General features: G+C 38.5%; 1 pseudogene; it reads left to right on the top strand.

The window, feature by feature from the left end:
* The window catches only part of LOC105886948, a 44955-nt pseudogene extending 33253 nt beyond the window's left edge, over positions 1 to 11702 (top strand).
* Positions 11703 to 12522: the final 820 nt, after the last annotated feature.

Raw genomic sequence — 12522 nt, 5'->3', positions numbered from 1 at the left:
AAGGCAGTTTCCAAGATTCCCAAAAATTTACTCTCAGAAGTAGATAAGAGGGTAGGACATTTTAAGACCAAACACTTTCACTAGAGCTTCACATAGATTGACTGCCTCAGATGCTTCTGAAAAAAAAAAAATAAAGTGCTCCCTAACAGATGGAGGAGATCAAGGAAAAAATTCCCATTCTGTCACAGGAAAACTTCAGGAACAAATAACAGGATGAGAGGGGGACCTCATACATTTTTAGGGGGGCAGGAGACATGCAGCAAAGTTTGTCATAATAGGTGCTGGTCTAGCTGAAACCATATATCTGCTTAGTCTGCAGAGCCACTCGAACAGTGAGCTTATAGAGGTGCTAGACCTGTGTTGTACCTTATGGGGACCCTTTTTATGAGAAAATGACATAGAAAATCAACAACAGAAATCAACAACAAAAACACCCAAAAAAGGCTACTTCTGAGACAAGAGGGAATCCAATTCAAATTTAAGAAGCACTCAAAAATATACCAATACCAGAGTTGCTCAACCAGACTAATCAGTCACAAAAAAATCTCTCATTAAACTTAAATTTGAAAATGATGGTGATCTTTTACCATCTGATCAACTGGAGCCCACAGAGAGAGGAAAAACAAGAGTCTGACTCAGAAGTTAAAGCATCTTACCAAGCTGTCAGCTGGTTGGAGTACAAATTTTTCTCACTGCAGCTTTGAGGAGAGCAGAGGAGCTCTGAGTTCCTGTTGCCTACATCAAACTTTAGGGGTGAAGGAAAACCTCCCATTTCCCCCAAAGTTAGCTGAAAGTTCAACTCACAATTAAGGCAGATTAATAAGAGAAAAGTTTATTTGCTATATACATGGGGAAAATCACAGAGTGATTATTCAATATCCCTAATGAAGTTCAGATATTTTAATACCTGCCCTGTTGCAGGGGAGGCAATAAGGAGTACAGGTAAATTCTTTGTAAGGCCAGCACGTGGCCAGAGGGAGAACTGGTTCTTTTTGCAAAAACATTAACCTGATAGATAGCTATTGTACTTAAATAATTTGTAACAGTTCTGGTGGTATTCTCGATCTTGTTTCCTGCCATATATTGAGATAACAGGAGAGGCAGGGAAGTCAATTGCCCCTTTGATCTTTTGACAGTTAGTAAGGTTGATGCATAAAGAGGGGAAGCCTCCTCTGATGCTCTTTGAACTCTAAGGACCTTGATGCAAAATGCCACAGCCATATTTTGGAGCAAAATTTCCTGAGATCCTTCAATATGTTTAGAGAAAATCAGAGGGTTAATGGCTAGTTTAGGGATCCACAATCAGACCAAAAGACTGACAACCTAGGAAAAGAGAAACACCAGTGGTAAGCAGAGTATCAAGGGACATAAAGTCATGGGAAATAATGATTACCCATGTTACCACCTACAGGTTCTCCTACAAACCAAATCAGCTATGCCAGGTTGTTGCTACAACACATAGCCAAGTCTACTCCAGCTGGGCTCATCTAATTGTGTACTCTGCTTCTGGTAATTAAAATAGTGTCCGTCACCATGGTAAACACTGAAATAAATGTTAGTTATATTATTGCTTCCTTCATCTCCTCTCCTCTTTTGCCTCTTACCCCTACTTCTCTCCTGGCTGTGGATATCAGACATAAATTTCTCTTTTGGTTCCCTTATTTTTTAATGCATTTATACTCTTATCTCCAAATTGTCTGATTTAATTACTGCACTTGGATTCACTTTGCTCATGTTAATGATTTCAGTGTGCCTCTATTAGACACTGCTCATGGGACCTCAGAAGCTGACCAACCCTATTCCAACCCAGATCAGGGAAAGAGGATCAGTAACTCCTAGGGTAAAAGCAAAAAGAAGAAAAATGAGAACAGACAAGTTGGACATGAGTCAATAGGGCTGGAAAAACATATTTGATCCATTTCCTAAGCCTACCTCTGATTTTTAATATCTCAATTTTTATGAGAGCATTTTATTTCCAACTTTATCATCAAATCGTGTAAGAGGATAATCTATTATTCTTATATAATACTTAGTTGTATGTTACTTTCATATACTTAACATCTTATTTTAAATTTAGATATTTACCTTAAAGAAAGGGTGATATTTAAATAAAACCTTTGCTCTAAAATGTCTTCCATTCCCTTCACATTTAACTCTTAACACATATGAGTTGGTCCATTCTGTAGATTTTCAAACCAGTGAACAGATGTATGAAATGTTTGAAATGGCTTACTGGTAATGTCAAGTACAATTTCCAACTCTAAGTCACAGTTGCTTTGAAAGTTTCACGTAGGTGATAATTTTCTGTGCAGAGTGTTAAAAACTGCTTTATAATAGCAACTCCCACAAAACCTCTTCAGTTATATGGGTCTGGTAGCATTTTATTTTAAACACCATTTTGACAGGTGTATTATGCAGCTATTATTTTTCATGCATAGAACATTCTTGACACTCATTTCACTTGCACTTTTTTAATACAAAAAGAAAAAGTTCAGACAAAAATTGTCTTCTTGGCTGAGTAAGAATGAAAAAGAAGTCCATTTTGTGATGACTTTTTTTTTATCATTGGCCTGAGGTAAAAAAAATCCAAAATTCATTCAGACAAACCGTCATTCATTCAGACACTCACAAGCTCATTCATTTATTCAGCAGTCATGTATTAATTTTCTACCATGCCACGTGATCTTCTCCTATGAAACAGCAATATAAAGACAAAGACCTAGTCTGTGAAGATAAAAAGCATATCTTTTATGGGAAGAAGGGATGCAAACATGTAATCACCACAAAGTAGCTACAAAATATGCCAGAAATAACATAACAACAAGTATGGTTATCTGTGTGAGCCAGAAAAAGCCTCTCATTAAATAATTTCCAGGGTCAGAAGGGTTATAGTTCACCAGGGTAATATCAAGAAAGGCATTTAAGGCTGAGGAAACTACCTATACAAAGGCAAGGAAGCAAGGAAGAACCTGTGGAATTTTGGTACATGAGATAACTATGGGTAACTGAAGAAAATAGTAAATATGGGCCAAGGGTTGGAGCTGAATATTGACTGGTTTCCACATCATCAAAGAGCGTGGGTGCCCTCTGAAGGAGTTCGGGCTTCAGAGCTGCAGAAGTAGGGAGAAAAGAGACTCATGAGAATGCCTTTCTATGATGTTTGATGCTCTATTTTCTTTCTTCTCACTCCTGCCACAAAGGCCTCCCTCCTGGCATTCCTTGAAGAAGCTAAGCACATTCCTCTTGCTCTCTGAAGGCCATTACTTGTGTTCTTTTTCAGTTTGGTTTGTTTTTCTTGCAGTCATCAATGAGCCTGCTCTCTCACTTTATACAAATCTCTACTTCAAGGCATCTCCTTAGAGAGTTTTGCCTTGACTGTCTTGTATAAAATAGAAGTATCTATCACCCGTTATTCCTACATAATGTTTTTAAGTTTCCTTTAGTTGTGCTTAGGATTACTTCCAATTATATTAGATAGTATTTATTTGTTTACTGTTTATATTGCTCCCTAAGGTGAAAATTCTATAAAGGCAAAGGTTTCATGTTCTCATTACCATAGCACCAGCAACTTAAATAGGCCCTGGTACATGTAGATACAGAGGAAGGTCAATAATTATTTTCTGAATAGTGACATATACAGTTGTTATAGCACCCGACAAAAACACAAATGCACTATACAATAACAAAGTGGAAAAGTCGCTTTAAAGTTGTCCTTGATCTCATCTCATGTAAGTTTCAACAAGGAAAGAGCTTGGAGAAGGGCTCTTTAATAACACAAAGTAATAAGGTCTTGAGAAAAACTGTCTGTGATGGGGAAGTGGCACTTTTTCACCCACCATCTCCTCTTATAGGGTGACAGCCCCCAAATAGGAAAAGATTTGATAAGCAAGTGACTGGCCAACTAATTTCTGGCCCTTAGGTGTTTTGTTGAACTTGGGCTGAAGCTAACAAAAGAAGTGTTATCCAAAGATCTTGCCCAGGCTATCCTAGAATAACCCGTATTTCTGTATCACCAGTCAATCTTATCTCTAATGGCTACAGCAAAATCCTCTGCCCCAGTGACATGTCAAATTTACTTCTGAGTACAGGCAGTTTGCCTTAATCAAAGTGTCCATCACAGGGGAAAAAAATGGTTGTTCAGAGCCTGGGAGGAAGGGAAGAGAGGATTTCCTTCTCATAGACTTTCAGCACAAGTTGTACAGCTTCTGTTAATTATAAATCAGTCTCCTTTAGAACACCCCAGTCATTACTGAATCATCTGGGATCAGAAGTCAGCAATAAATATAAGGTATGATAAATTATGTCAGACAACGGTGATTGCCACTGAAGGGCAGCCATATAGGTTTTGTATTTCTTTATATAATTCTGCACATTCAAGCATTTATTTTATACTCTGGAAGTAAAATAAAGCTCACCCATACTTTTTAATAACTGACAAATTTAAGAATCTAGCCCTTGTATCTCCAAGATCACAAGTTAACCCAAGTAGTTCTTCATTTGGACTGAACAAGAGCCTGAATGGACACCTAAATTAGATTTCCTTTTGTTGGCTCCATGAAATCATTTCAGTTATTTCTGAGAAGGGCCAACTAGCACTACACATTGGAAAATCAGTATAATTCTAGCCATTACATTCTTCCCTATTGACCCTCTTCCTGTATGGAGAGAGGAGAGACCAATCCCAAAGAGGCATTGGGTTTCTGGTTCTGGTTCAGGCTGTCTATTGCATTATTTATTCCTAAACCACATGGAAAGTTAAGACGTGTTCCTGATCCCTACCTGTACCCCCAGCTAACTCTTATTGCCCTATGGTGGGTTTCTTCTCATCTCTCCAGTTTCAAACCTGACTATAGTGACAAATTACTCTGCTGTTGCATCTGTTCTCAATATACTGCTTGCTTTGTTAACTTGTATTTCATCCCCTTTCACAAGAGAAATATTAGTAAAGGTTGTGCTACTGATTTTTTTCTCTCAGCTTTATTGAGGTATAATTATTAAGGTACAGTTCACAATAATAATTGTATTTTTTGGACAATGTACTGTTCTGTATACATATACATTATGAAGTGATTACCGCAATGAAGGAGATTAACATATTTATCGCCTTATAAAGTTATCATCCACTGACAGCAAATCCAAATATTCAATGTTATTAACTATGCCATGCTATACATTTGATCTCCAGGAATTATTCCTTTTATAGCTGAAAGTTCTCTATATTTGGACCAAAGTCCCACAATTTCACCCACTCCCAGTCCCTGGCAACCATTTCTTCACTTTGTTTTTATTAGTTTGACTTCTTCAAATTCCACATAAAAGTGAAATCATATAGTATGTATCTTCTGTGTCTGGCTTATTTTTGTTACTGATTTTTAATGTTTTAGGCCATACAGGTGTGTCCAACCCACAGCCTTTAAGCCACATGTGAACTATTGGAGGACTTTTTGCTTATCTGTGGTGGTGGATATCATGAAAATTATGCAGATACCGTTTTTCTTAATTTCAGGTTAATGTGAGCATATGAACAACTAGGTTACAATATTTGCATATGTTAGATAGAGTCCATCTTGTAATTGTGTCCTGCACCCAAAATGTGTGCCAATACCCTTAAATTGTGTCCATTAAGTGAGAGCACACCAATAGCCTCCCTTCGTCCCCTTTCTTCCCTATTCCCTCTCCCACTAACTTGAATTAAATTGAATTTTTCTCTTATGTGGGCATGTATTAGATCATTACAGTTTTCATATTAGTATTAAGTACATTGAATATTTGCTCTTGTGAAACTTTACAAAGAAGAATGTGTCAACTCCATGTGGTTAATACAAAAGATGTAAAACTTCCATCTTCTTATGGCTGCATAGTATTCCATGGTATATTTATACCATCCCTTGTTAATCTATTCCTGGACTAATGGGTATTTAGCTTGTTTCCACATCTTGGTGATTGTAAATTGAACTGCAATAAGCAATCTAGTGCAAATGTCCTTATAATAAAATGATTTTTTTTCTTCTGGGTAGATGCCTAGTAATGAGATTGCAGGATCAAATGGGAGGTCAAATTAGAGTTCTTTGAGGAACTCAAATAGTGTAAAGTGTTCTTCTCTTTCTAAATCCATGCCAACATCTGCAACTATGAGACTGTAATGTGGGCATTCTGACTGGAGTTAGGTGATGTCTCAGGGTAGTTTTGATTTGCATTTCTCTAATGATTAGGGATGCTGAGCATTTTTTTCAGATGTTTGTTTGCCATTCATCTGCTTTCCCTGATAAAGTTCTGTTCATGTCTCTTACCCATTTTTTGGTTCTGTTTTGCCACATTCTCATCAATATCCTTTATTGACTTTGCTGTCCATATCTTAAATTCTCTTTCTGTTATTTTCATTAAATATTTATAGGTTGAATCCTCTGTGTTGTCTACCTCATCATCCTTTGGAGGGGTTGCTCTGTTCTGTGGTTTTATGTTGCCAGAGTTTTTCTGCTGGCTCCTCCTCATGTGTGTTTTCTTCTCATTTTTTTCCTTCCCCTTGTTTTTCCTCTCATTCCCTCTTTTACTTTAAATTCCCTTGTCTCTGAGCTTAGTTATAAGGCCTAAGGGAAGAAATGGGTAAAGAGCAAGAAGAGGGAAAAGAAAGAAAGAAATATAGAAAAATAAGATGAATGTAAGCGAAAATAAAGAGTTAAGCGAAAATAAAGAGTTGAAGAAAAGAAGATAATAAGGACAGAAAGAGGGAAAGAGAGAGACAGGAGAAACAGAAGTGTTTGGCAGGGTACTTTTACCCACATCTGCAATTCCATGACACTGGGAGGCCAGGCTGGGTAGGTTCCTCTAGGTTTGGACCTCCTTATAAGCCTAGGTAAAAACAAGGCCCCCACCTCCACCAAATGTAGAAAAAATCAGCAATATGTCTCAGGGGGACAAACTATCAATACTGTTTTTCTAAAGGCCAAAGCTAGAAGGATACCCTAGACTATGAGCTCATGGCTTACTTGAGCCACACCAATCCCATGACCCTACTCTCAGCCACAGAGTGACAAGATCCCCAGTCCTAGAGAAAATAAAAATAAATAATAAAAATAGATAAATAAAATTAAGAATACAATTATATAAACTGAAGGGAAAAATAGAATATCTTAGTTGTTTTCTGAGAAATTATGTGAGTATGGTGAAAAATGTAGAAATAACTCTACCAAAGGAGAAAAATAGGAGAGAAATAACAAATAAAGAATAAATGGGGCTGAAAAACCCTAACCAAAATGGAGGAGCCCTTGCTATTAAAGATATTAAAAACAAACAAACAAACAGAAAAACACCTGTACTAAATCAAAGAAAACAAAATCCAATACCAGCAAGAAGAAAAAAAGAGAAAAAAATGAGGAAAATTTGGAGAATAAAGCAAAAAAAAAAAATAAGGTAAAATATGTATGTGAAAAAATATATATATGCACAATAAATTACCTGGTCATCAGGTGGCTCTGTGTTGTTAGGAGATTGAAAACACACTCCCTGTTTTCCTTGTATAATATTGAGGGCCGGAATCCTCTCTCCAGTTTCAGAGGAATCTGGAATCCTGGAACATGTCTTCCCAAACTGCTTGCCCCCAATCAAGGCTTGATCACTTCACCGGCATTCAGTTCCTGTAGGATTTGTATGCCAAAATTCTCCCCAGATCTTTCATGTGGCACATCTTGACCAGTGCCCCCTGATAGCAAGTTGGATTTCCCTGGGAGTGAGGTGTGCTCAACTCACCCCCAGGATGGCGGTCCAAGCTCAGTAGGCATGTCAGAGCCAATCACCCAGTAGGACCCTTTGGACTGTTTCTCCTGTGTGGCTTTCTCACAACGGTGGCCTGCATGTAGCCATGCTGATGGGAGCTTCACTCAACTTGCCACTCAATCTCAGCTGCTTGATGCTGCTTGAGTGCACTTGCTTGTCCAAGACCCTCCAAGTCAGTCCAGGGAGCAGTCCAGTCCAAAAACAAAAAGTGCGGGACAGCACTTTCCTACCTCCAGTCCTCCACGAGTGGGCCACTGACTGACCTCTAGATATCTTTACCAGTGTTATTACCAGGAAGGACTATAAGCCATTGGTAAAAAAATAACTCTTTGGAGTTAACCATATTGTAGCACCTGTTGTATTGCCATTCCAGTGGGGGAACAACTCTATTGCAAACCTGCTCCTTTAGAGGATAAAAGTCCAATACTATGGGATGCCACCCCTCATCTTGCAAATCTCTTCAAAGGGCATTCTCTGTATGACACATAGTCTATATTTTAAGTAGGTTCACTTCAAACAGCCCCTCTAAGTTTGTCAAAAGTACCTCCAGCACTCTTCAATGATTTCCATTCATTTACTTATAGTTATAAATAGCAATTTCCTGCAATCTCTTCACATATGTAAATAGAAGAGGCTTGTAGACTCTTATCTGACTCAGAGTCTGAAAATCAGTTCCTAAATATTTCCTGCTGTAAGAACTTTAACAAAACTTACGATGAAATATGTTGCAGATTCTTCCAATTGTTTGGATTAAAGGTTGCGTCTAGCAGTTCCAGTGGTAGAATCAGTGTTGAGCTGACTTTATAAATACAGGATCATAGTAGAAATAAACTACTGCATGATATAAATAGTAAATAATACTTTCTAGATCCCCTGAACTTGTTAACTGCTAAGTGTTGAGTATAAAACTTCTATTAGAGAGGAGCCCTTAAACTCACGTTTCTCTTACCACCTCCTTCTGCTCCCTTTATAGAGGATGAAAGAAGAGGCAGAGTGAAGAACTAATAAACAAACCTGGAACTGTTAATGATGAACATTGCCATTCCTATTGTGTCTCTAGGAGGACTAGGGCTTATGGGCCTGCCCCTGTCCCTGTAATACCTGTATAGAATGTCTGGGTGACCCTGGGGAGCAGTGTTGCCTCCCATTCTGCTGAAGCAATCAGTGAAAGGAATGAGTAATGAGAGAGCATTAGTAACATGGTGGTTGTTTAATGAGCTCCATTGTCTTTTTTGCATATCCCTCATTTCCACAGCTTGCTAAATAAAAGTTTATTTATGTTCTTTAATGTAAGATAATTTCTACAGATGAGCTTTAATAAAGTGAAAAGAGACACAGGGTGAAGCACTACAGGAAACTAATGAAGACAAAAATGAAAAATGAAAAAATAATACATTTTTATTAGGGTTTCCCTACCAAGAAATTCCTGAGGGTGAGACTAGCTCACCTTCACTGAGAAGAAATATCACTTAACATTTTGTGTTCTTTCTTGAGCATGGAAGGTGAGTACCCTAGTTATAGGATATTTTAAAACATACCCATTCATTTTTTTTGTTACTTTACTGTACACTTTGGCTGGAAATTTGTTTTTCAAGATCACACACACACAGAGATTCTCAAGTTACGTAAATATGAAGGGGAATAGTATTGCACTATTCTCTAGCCCCTCAATTCCATGTGCCTTGCTGCTATTTTCTGCATTACGTTGCCACATCCTCACATACCCATAACTTAGGGGGCATCTTTTGTTTGATGTGGACAGTGGAGCACCCTGAGTGTTCTGGGCTGTTATCGGACCCAGAATTCTGTACAATTTCTCTGATAAGACACAGCCAAATCTTTGGGCAAGAGTAGATGTATTCCTGGTGAATGGCACAAAAGACCTGAGGGTGATACTGAGAAGGTCATAGCCCAATTATTAAAAGCAGATAAATAGCTATGATTTGGATTTAGTTTTGAAAAACCCTTGGGCATTATATTGCAAAGAATAGGGAAAAGAGGGCAGAAATAACAAAAATGAGAAGTAACGGCCAATGGAATAGGAGGAAAACCTACATTGGAGGCCAAGTCTTGATTTTGTTGCTACTAGGAGGGAAGGAGGGATCAACTGTCAACTTTTACTCCTAAGTCAAATATCAAGATAAAGACTGAGATTTGAACATTGGATCTAGTAATAGAAGGTTTATTAAAAATCATTTCAGATGGAGCTCCTAGTGATTGACTCTTTTCATCACTCTGTAACCATTAGGAAAAATCATGTGGTTAACCGCAGTGGCTTCAGAATATAAACTGTACTTGGGCCTAGAAATTATTTTAAGTAGCAACTGATAGGTCTTAGTCCTATCACTGCCTCATCCTAAGGCACTACCACTCATAGCAAGGAGCTCGGCTGATCCACTCAGACAAGTCAGAAGGTAGAAGGTAGCACCATGCTGATTTGTTGAGCTGTGAATTCTACCTGAAAAACTCCTCCCAAAAGCAAACTTGGTGAAGGAGAAGGAGAAAATCCAGAGCCAGTCGTAAGTTCAGAGGAATCTATCTCTACTGCAGGAAAAAAAAAAAAAAAAACAGAATGAAACCCCACCTGCTGCATCTAGTGAGGCAGAGCAGCCAAAGGGATACTCTGAGAGTAAAGAGAGGGCAGAAAGCAAGCCTTCTGAGGCAACCAAAAAGGATGAGAAAGATCAGTCTAAAGAAAAGGAGAAGAACGTGAAAAAAAAAAAAATACCTTCCTGGGCTAAGCTTTCTGCCAGCCAGCTAGCCAAAGGATAAAAGCAAACACCAATTGCGTCCTCCTCACATCCCAAGATGGATGCAACCCAGACTGAGGCCATTAGACATGCTTCCAGAAGAGTGGTACATCAGTGGTTGCCACTTGAAAATATGTCATCCGTAAGTATCCTTCTTTGGAGCTGGACAGAAGGGGCTATCTCCTTAAATAAGCACTAAAAAGAGAATTAAACAGAAGAGCCATCAAACAGGTGAAAAGAATAGGTACTTTTGGAAGTTTTGTTGTGGTTCAGAAATCAAGAAAAACACCTCAGAAATCCAGAAACAGAAAGAAGAGGAGCTCTTCAGTGGATCCAGAACCACAAGTAAAATTGGAGTATGTACTCCCAGTGGCCTTTACTAAAGATTTTCTCTTCAGGAAATACATGTCTCAGTATTATTCTAAGCTTAGCGTGGACCTCAGACCTCAGCTGTTGGAGAATGTTCTATAGAAAGCAGTAGAGAGAGGCCAGTCACAACAGATAACTGGCAAAGGTGCTTTAGGGACATTCTAGCTGAAGAAGTCAGCAGAGAAACTCTTGCTTAGTAGAAGCCTGATGGAATATGTATCCTTGTCTGCTGCTGCTGCCATGAATGAGCTGAAAATGTACTCTACCCCACTGCTCTGAAAAAATATGTCCTAGAGAACCACCAAGGGACCAATTCTAACTATCAAGTACATTTGATGAAGAAAACCCTACCGAAATGTGAAAAGAATGGGTGGATGGAACAGATCTCTGGAAAGGGTACAGTGGCACCTTCCTGCTCCGTTTTCCCTACTACCCCAGTCCAGGAGTTCTGTTTCCAAAGAAAAAGCCAGATGTTGCTAAAGATGAAGGTGAAGATGAAAATAAAGTATCAGAAGACTCTGAGGATGAAGACTGACCACCTAAGAGAAGTGAACCCCAGCCAAGTCCCCAAGGAAGTCTGCATCTATGAAGCAGAGAGGGTCCATGCCTACACCTAAAATCCCAGCTGCCTAGCCAGGAAAAGCTAGATCCCTGCCCAAGAAAGCCCCTCCTAGGCCATGACTCCTTCCAAGAAAACCAGCCCCTCACCCTCAATCATCGAAGAAACCTAGTGGTGGCTCTTCAAAGAAACCTTCAGCCAATGTGAGAAAGGAAATGAAATTGATATTATTTTCTAAAATAATTTTTTAATGGAATAATGGAGAAGATCACTGATTAGTGTGCATATAAGACATAATATAAAAATATGATAAATAGAGGCAAACATTATTATTAATAATCCTGTTTGGAGCTGAAACTGATAATATTTGAGAGAGAATGCTGCTCCTTGTGCACACAAGAAAGGATAGGAGGAAATGCTGTTGGAAAGGAAGACAGGTACTTAACCTATTATAGGGAAGGCAGAGTACAGGGACACAGATGTTGTTAGATACATAGGTGAGTTATATAAGTTGTTCTTTTGGTTCCTTCAATTTTTATGCCAATTAGGAAGCAGGATCATCAACTGTCAGTGGAAAAAGGAGTGAAATGTTAGAAGAGACAGGAAAAAGCATAAAATGGTCCCCTCAGACAGTAAGAAAATGAATAAACCAGGGAATAGAGTATGGCTGCCAGGAAGCATGAAGGGCCTACTTGAGATTGTTAGTAATTAATTTAAAGTTAGATTAAGCATCCTTTGTGTGTTTTAACCCAGCCTTCACAGCTGCAAGGTATAAATGTGGAGCAGGTAGAGAGTTGGATTTAGCCAGGGTTATTGTTTAACTTTGTTTAACATCTTATATTTTATTATACAATGGTCCATAGATACCTGAGGGAGATTTGTTCCAGGACCCTTGTGGATGGATCTATAATTCTACCCTGAGTGGGGCTGGAGTGAGAGTGAGGTGAATGGTGTATCTTTCTGAGCCACTAAATTTACAGGTGTGCCTTAAAATTATGCATTTTTTTCATACTACTTTGAATTTTTTTGGTAACTTCTTAAATTTTCCACCTGAGGACAGTGCCTCCTTCC

This window comes from Otolemur garnettii, unplaced genomic scaffold (assembly GCF_000181295.1).
Source record: "Otolemur garnettii isolate 467f Iridium unplaced genomic scaffold, OtoGar3 scaffold00002, whole genome shotgun sequence".
NCBI classification, from domain to species: domain Eukaryota; kingdom Metazoa; phylum Chordata; class Mammalia; order Primates; family Galagidae; genus Otolemur; species Otolemur garnettii.
The sequence above is the reverse complement of the archived record's forward strand: the minus strand, read 5'-3'. Positions and strand labels throughout refer to the sequence as shown.